This window comes from Chelonoidis abingdonii, chromosome 3, assembly GCF_003597395.2.
Source record: "Chelonoidis abingdonii isolate Lonesome George chromosome 3, CheloAbing_2.0, whole genome shotgun sequence".
NCBI classification, from domain to species: domain Eukaryota; kingdom Metazoa; phylum Chordata; order Testudines; family Testudinidae; genus Chelonoidis; species Chelonoidis abingdonii.
This window is the reverse complement of record NC_133771.1, coordinates 32,805,611-32,813,797: the sequence shown is the minus strand read 5'-3', so window position 1 is coordinate 32,813,797 and position 8,187 is coordinate 32,805,611. Positions and strand designations below refer to the sequence as shown.

At 42.3% G+C, this 8,187-nt stretch overlaps 2 protein-coding genes across 3 annotated transcripts in view; one reads left to right on the top strand and one right to left on the bottom strand.

The window, feature by feature from the left end:
* ADAM17 (ADAM metallopeptidase domain 17) overlaps positions 1-8,187 on the bottom strand; it is a 443,735-nt gene that overhangs the window by 251,327 nt on the left and 184,221 nt on the right. The gene's annotated exons all lie outside the window — the stretch shown is intronic.
* The window catches only part of ASAP2 (ArfGAP with SH3 domain, ankyrin repeat and PH domain 2), a 192,536-nt gene that overhangs the window by 177,907 nt on the left and 6,442 nt on the right, over positions 1-8,187 (top strand). The gene's annotated exons all lie outside the window — the stretch shown is intronic.

The following is an 8,187-nucleotide window of genomic DNA, read 5'->3' as shown; positions in this document are numbered from 1 at the left end:
ACCAACAGAACTCCATGGCCATCATACAGCCCCAGCTAAAACCCCAGTCCAAGCATCATCAGGGTATCTCCAACCCATCTCTGGACAATGATCCCCACACTTTCACAGGTCTTGGGTGGGCAGGCCACGTCCTCGCCTATTCATCTTCTTTGTGATATTGGTACCAACAGAACTCCATGGCCATCATACAGCCCCAGCTAAAACCCCAGTCCAAGCATCATCAGGGTATCTCCAACCCATCTCTGGACAATGATCCCCACACTTTCACAGGTCTTGGGTGGGCAGGCCACGTCCTCGCCTATTCATCTTCTTTGTGATATTGGTACCTGCGTCTGACGAAGTGGGTATTCACCCACGAAAGCTCACGCTCCAAAACCTCTGTTAGTCTATAAGGTGCCACAGGATTCTCTGCTGCTTTCACAGATCCAGACTAACACGGCTACCCCTCTGATACTTGACAGGATATCTTGGTATTCATCTCTCTTTGAAATGTGAAATTCATCTCATTCCATGTGAATGGTGGAGGAACAAGCAAATGGCCTTATGTTAATTCATATAGCTAAGTACTGTTGATGAAGCTCCTTCAGAGTCATCCTAATTACCTTTTGTTCCATGAGGAAATCCCAGCTTGTCAAAGAGGACATGAAATTGTGTAAAAGATCCTTGGGTCCTGATTCTGGCATCTCAGATCTGCTTAAGCTTCATCAGGGGAAGTTTGAGTCACAAAACTAGGGTCTCAGTTATGCTAGTATGCCTTGAATATATTATCTGGACAATATATTATCTGAACTGAATTCTAAAGAAACTCTTTGCAAGGAACTACAAAGCTCATCATCTCTGCTATGAATCTGAACCTCAATGGGTTGAACTTGTGTTAGTATGTATATTGACCTTTAACCATACTCTCTCTCTCTCTTTAATAACTTTTAGTTTAGTTAATAAGAATTGGCTGTAGCGTGTACTTGGATAAGATCTGAACCATTCATTAGCCTGGAAGGTAATGCGACTGATCCTTTGGGACTGGTAGAACCTTTTCCTTTATATGATGAAATAAGATTTTTAGAAATCATATTTGATGTGGGTACCAGGATGGAGGCTTGAGTCTGGATCACTTTAAGGGAACTGTGTTGTTTGAACCTCTGAGTAACCAGTAAGGTAATAAAGAAGCTGTTTTATGCTGGCTTGGTAAATCTAAGTATTGGAATATCACCAGCTTTTTGGGGTTTGGCTACCGCATTCTTTTCAGTTCAGTTCAGTGCCACAGCTGGCTCCCCACTAAGACCCCGATCACAGTGGAGTAGTCATACTTGCATACACATTACCACAGGTCGGTTTGCGTTTCTGAGATTTACAGGATTTAGGTGGGAAGCCTATGAGAGATACAGAGTCAGCAGTTGTAGTGACCCAAGCAGACACAATGAAGATGACTGGATGTGGAAGCTGTGGCATGTACGTGATCCTGGAGGGGGTACATGAGAAGAGTTTTGTCTGCATGAAGTGCTGCCTGATAGAGCTGATGGAAGAAAAGATCCGAGGATTGGAGATACAGGTGGAAACTCTGGTCGAGTTTAAAAGGGGGTTCGAGCGGGTGATGGAGCAAAGACATGATGAGGCTGAAGGGAAAAGCTCATACTTGCAGATAGAAGAAGGACCAAAGGACTGTGAGGGGAGACTGCTGGGTAAGGAAAGTGGACGGTGGAAGCATGTGACTAAGCGAACCAAGCAGAGGAAAAGACGGGGTAGTGAAGGAGCAATAGAGCTCAGGAACAAGTTTGCGGAGTTGGAAAATGAAGACGGTGGTCGCTGAAGGTGAGAGGGCAAGGAAGAAGAGAAGAGCAGCTAGCCCTATAAGGAAAGGGGACGAGTCAATGGAGATGACACCAAATATGAGCCCCAGGAGGATACAAGATGGGTTGCAGAGGATTGCAAGGGTGAATAGGAATCCAGAGGACTTGCAGCCAGAAGGAACAGGGGATAGACCGGAGAATCGCACCGTCAGCAGGAAAAGGCAGGTCTATGTGATTAGGGACTCCTTACTGAGAAGAATAGACAGGCCTGTAACCAGAGCTGATCCTGAGAACAGAAGGGTGTGCTGTCTGCTAAGATAAGGGATGTGGACCTGAGGCCTGTCATAGCTTTCCTACTCAGAATTGAACCTTAGCATTCATAAACTGAGAAGCTAGCATGAACCCCTCTAAGCTTAATTACCAGCTTAGATCTCATATTGCTGCCACCATCCAAAAATTCCAGTGTTTTGGCTCACTCTGGTCTCCCCAAAACCTTCCCTGGGGAACCCCCAAGACTCAGATGCCCTGAGTCTACAACAAAGGGAAATAACTCACTTCCCTTTCCCCTCTCTCTCCCACCTGTATCAAAGTGACAATATACAGGGCAATTGCTTAAAGAAAAAATGAATAAACAGCCTTATTCAAAAAGAGATACAATTTAAACATTCCAGCAACTACACACATGTAAATACAAAAAAAACAATAACAGCCTATTGTTTTTTCTACCTTTGTACTTACAACTTTGAAACTGAAGATTAGAAGCTGAAGATAGAAAAGGTGTGACAAGATTATGGTGATCAACAAATGGCTCAGGCAGTGGTGCTATAAGGAGGGCTTTGGGATGTGTGGCCACTGGGAGGCATTCATGGACAGAGGACTGTTCTCTCAGGATGGACTTCACCTGAGCAGAGAGGGAAATAGACTTCTACGATGGAGGCTGGCACAACTGATTAAGAGACCTTTAAACTAGGAACTGGGGGGAGATGGTTTGGAGAAGTCCAGGTAACCTCCATACCGGATTTTAACGTTGAGAGGGAAGAAAACGAAGCAAGAAAGGATACTGTCGTGGGTAGGAGAATGGACATACAGAGGAAGGGTACTTTAGATACAATTCTAATAGGTGATACTGGCGGTAGAACGTCTGGGCCTAATCAGGTAAAGAATGTGAGTGAAGCCAAGCAGCAAGAATTAAGATAAGACAGTCTGTCTGGGCAAAAATCACATTGGGAAAGAAAGATAGTAGCTCCTCCCCTGAGCTAGTGCTTGGAGTGTGCTATAGACCTCCAGGATTTGATTTGGATATGGATAGAGACCTGTTTAATGTTTTTAGTGAAGTAAACACTAATGGGAATTGTGTGATCATGGGAGACTTTAACTTCCCAGATATAGACTGGAGGACAAGTGCTAGTAGTAATAATAGGGCTCAGATTTTCCTGGATGTGGTAGCTGATGGATTCCTTCACCACGTAGTTGCTGAACCAACAAGAGAGGATGCTATTTTAGATTTGGTTTTGGTGAGCAGTGAGGACCTCATAGAAACTCATTTTCCGTTAACCTTGCCTTCCCAAACTGCTGATTAGACAAAGCCATCAGCTCAGAACGCAACCTATGCTCATCTAAACTTCCTTTGCCTTTCCCTCCTTTAACAAACTGCTGTTTTCCACAAATAGTGTCTTATTACACTGAGCTACTTTAAGCACATCACTTTTACCTGCGTCAGGCTTACTTTCCCAAGCTTTACTAACCAACAATTTATCACTCACCAAGAATGTAACCATTCTTTCCTCAGTTAGGGTAGTAAGCTGATCACCAACTTTAATTTGCTCAGAGAAACATCTTCCTGAGCCTTATGTAATGCCAGATTCACTTCTGAGATACCAGACACTCTGAATTTTTTTCCACGTATGCACTTCTTTGCACAAACAGCCATTTTCCTCAGACAAACATTTGGAACAACCCTCTATAGGCAAATCCTTGCCCCTAATGTAGAAGTTTCAGGATTATTTCTTCCCTGTGACTGGTTATGTCAACCTGACTGAACAAAGCTTTAATATCATCCCCAATCAAAAGATCCTTAGGCAATAACTTTCTTACACCAGCTATAACTTCTTCTTTAACACCATTCCATTCAAGATGGATTCTGATTAAAGGTACACTTACAAGAAACTCAAGGATTACAATATTCACACCCTTATTTGGTTAATAATCTTTCTCTTTGACAAGATCTGCTTTAACAAGAGTGATGTTAGAAGCTGTAATTTACCCTAAACAGTTTTTACCATTGACTTTTACATTCTCTGCACAAGTTATGGGGTTACTTTCACCTCAGCTCACAGTAAAAGCATTACATAAAAGGTGACAGTGTTGGGGTAAATTTGGTTACACACAGACAACTGCTTAGAGTCAAACTACATATCAACATTGTTACAAACTGGATAGATTCTATCCCCATCTTTGCTGTTGAGAGGAGCTGGCTTTTCAGGATGATACAGTTACTGTTGTTCCTTTATTCTTCTGAGTTGGAGCTTAAGTCTGTGCACTTTTGCCTTAGCTTCTAGTTCCTGAAATTGAATATATGCCAGTTTTTGTTCATGCTCAAAACACAGGCGTTTTCTTTCAGCAGCTTCTCCTTCCACATCAGCTGTTTTTTGCCTTTGTTCAAGTTCTAGCTGCTGGTTTCTCACTGCAAGAATTTTTGCGTGGTCTGCTTCCTTATCACTGCCGATTAACAGATTTTTCAGTTCCTGCTCTGGGGCCTTTTGCTTAAAATACAACCTTCTCTGTAAGCACAATTCTTCCAGGCTTTTTATGTTCAGGATCTTGATCATGGGTCACTCACTGCAACTGATTTTTAACCCTTAAACTCTCCAATATCAAAATTAAATTGTGACAAGCGTGTGGTTCTGATCCAAAAACCCAATCATAGAATCATAGACTTTAAGGTCAGAAGGGACCATTATGACCATGTAGTCTGACCTCCTGCACAATGCAGGCCACAGAATCTCACCCACCCACTCCTGTATCAAACCTGTGTCTGAGCCATTGAAGTCCTCAAATCATGGTTTAAAGACATCAAAGTGCAGAGAACCTTCCAGCAAGTGACCCGTGCCCAAGGCTGCAGCAGAAGGCGAAAAAACCCCAGGGCCTCTGCCAATCTGCCCTGGAGGAAAATTCCTTCCCGACCTCAAATATGGCGATCAGCTAAAACCCTGAGCATGTGGGCAAGACTCACCAGCCAGACACCCAGGAAAGAATTCTCTGTAGTAACTCAGATCCCACCCCATCTAACATCCCATCACAAGCCATTGGGCATATTTACCCGCTAATAGTCAAAGATCAATTAATTGCCAAAATTAGGCTATCCCATTATACCATCCCCTCCATAAACTTATCAAGCTTAGTCTTGAAGCCAGATATGTCTTTTGCCCCCACTACTCCCCTTGGAAGGCTGTTCCAGAACTTCACTCCTCTGATGGTTAGAAACCTTCATCTAATTTCAAGTCTAAACTTCCTGATGGCCAGTTTATATCCATTTGTTCTTGTGTCCACATTGGTACTGAGCTTAAATAATTCCTCTCCCTCCCTGGTATTTATTCCTCTGATATATTTATAGAGAGCAATCATATCTCCCCTCAGCCTTCTTTTGGTTAGGCTAAACAAGCCAAGCTCTTTGAGTCTCCTTTCATAAGACAGGTTTTCCATTCCTGGATCATCCTAGTAGCCCTTCTCTGAACCTGTTCCAGTTTGAATTCATCCTTCTTAAACATGGGAGACCAGAACTGCACACAGTATTCCAGATGAGGTCTCACCAGTGCCTTGTATAACGGTACTAACACCTCCTTATCTCTACTGGAAATACCTCGCCTGATGCATCCCAAGACCGCATTAGCTTTTTCATGGCCATATCACATTGGCGGCTCATAGTCATCCTGTGATCAACCAATACTCCGAGGTCCTTCTCCTCCTCTGTTACTTCCAACTGATGCCTCCCCAGCTTATAACAAAATTCTTGTTATTAATCCCTAAATGCATGACCTTGCACTTTTCACTATTAAATTTCATCCTATTACTATTACTCCAGTTTACAAGGTCATCCAGATCTTCCTGTATGATATCCCGGTCCTTCTCTGTATTGGCAATACCTCCCAGCTTTGTGTCATCTGCAAACTTTATTAGCACATTCCCACTTTTTGTGCCAAGGTCAGTAATAAAAAGATTAAATAAGATTGGTCCCAAAACCGATCCCTGAGGAATCCACTAGTAACCTCCCTCCAGCCTGACATTCACCTTTCAGTATGACCATTGTAGTCTCCCCTTTAACCAGTTCCTTATCCACCTTTCAATTTTCATATTGATCCCCATCTTTTTCCAATTTAGCTAATAATTCCCCATGTGGAACCGTATCAAATGCCTTACTGAAATTGAGGTAAATTAGATCCACTGCATTTCCTTTGTCTAAAAAATCTGTTACCTTCTCAAAGAAGGAGATCAGGTTGGTTTGGCATGATCTACCTTTTGTAAAACCATGTTGTATTTTGTCCCAATTACCATTGACCTCAATGTCCTTAACTACTTTTCTCCTTCAAATTTTTTTCCAAGACCTTTGCATACTACAGATGTCAAACTAACAGGCCTGTAGTTACCTGGATCACTTTTTCCCCTTTCTTAAAGATAGGAACTATGTTAGCAATTCTCCAGTCATATGGTACAACCCTGAGTTTACAGATTCATTAAAAAATTCTTGCTAATGGGCTTGCAATTTCATGTGCCAGTTTCCTTTAATATTCTTGGATGAAGATTATCTGGGCCCCCTGATTTAGTCCCATTAAGCTGTTTGAGTTTGGCTTCTACCTTGGATGTGGTAATATCTACCTCCATATCCTCATTCCCATTTGTCATCCTACCATTATCCCTAAGCTCCTCATTAGCCTCATTAAAGACTGAGGCAAAGTATTTGTTTTAATATTGGGCCATGCCTAGATTATCCTTAACCTCCACTCCATCCTCAGTGTTTAGTGGTCCACTTCTTCTTTCTTTGTTTTCTTCTTATTTATATGGCTATAGAACCTTTTACTATTGGTTTTAATTCCCTTTGCAAGGTCCAACTCTACATGGCTTTTGGCCTTTCTAATTTTATCCCTACATGTTCTGACCTCAATAAAGTAGCTTTCCTTGCTGATCACTCCCATCTTCCATTCCTTGAAGGCTTTCTGCTTTTTCTTAATCACCTCTCTGAGATACTTGCTCATCCAGGTTGGTCTACAATTCCTACCTATGAATTTTTCCCCCTTTCTTGGGATGCAGGCTTCTGATAGTTTCTGCAACTTTGACTTGAAGTAATTCCAGGCTTCCTCCACTCTATATCCCCAAGTTCTTCAGTCCAATCCACTTCCCTAACTAAATTTCCTTAATTCTTTAAAGGTAACCCTTTTGAAATTAAAACCCCTAGTCACAGATCTATTTTTGTTTATTCTTCCCATTTAGTTTAAACTGAATTAGCTCATGATCGCTCGAACCAAGGTTGTCCCCTGTAACCATTTCATCCCTACACCTTACCTGTTTCCAGGGTGGAGAATTGTGTCAGTGAAGGAGATGCTTCTGTGTCTGTAACTTGCCTATCAAGGGAGCTACCCCAATCTCCAAGCAGTTGTCCGTGAACAGCCATATGTGCTGAGACACTTTAAGAAGGGAACTGTGTTTGAACTTCTGAGTAATCAGTAAGGTAATAAAGAAGCTGTTTTATGCTGGCTTGGTAAATCTAAATATTGGAATATCCACCAGCTTTTGGGGGTTTGGCTGCCCCATTCTTTGCAGTTCACCCTAATTGAGTGACCACAGCTGGCTCCCCACTAGGACCCTGGTAACACCTCATCTGCAGAATACAAAAGTCCTTGCCTCTTGGGGGTTTGGAGGGTTAGTTTTCATGTTTATACAATACTTTGAAGATATAAAGAATGAATTAAGCTCTACTGCTAAGTATCACTAATGTGTAGGACTTTGCGACCTGCTGGTGAGATTGCATAATGGCTCTGAACTGCATTGTGGAGCATTAACCCAGGCCTAGGAAAGAGTATATATAATTCAAAGGGCTATCTGAGCTGCTGCTTGCAAAGGGTAACAGTTAAAGGTAACTTAACTCACTCAGAGAGAAAAATTCAGTTCCCAGTCTGTGTTGCTTATCTTTTCGAGAGACACGGTTGGTGAGGTAATACCTTCTATTGAACCAGCTTCTGTTGGTGAGAGAGACAAGCTTTTGAGCCACACAGAGCTCTTCTTCAGGTTTGGGAGACCTGATCCTAGACCTGAAGAAGAGGTCTATGTGGCTTGAAAGCTTGTCTCTCTCACCAACAGAAGTTGGTCCAATAAAATATACTACCTCACACACTTTGTCTCTCTAATA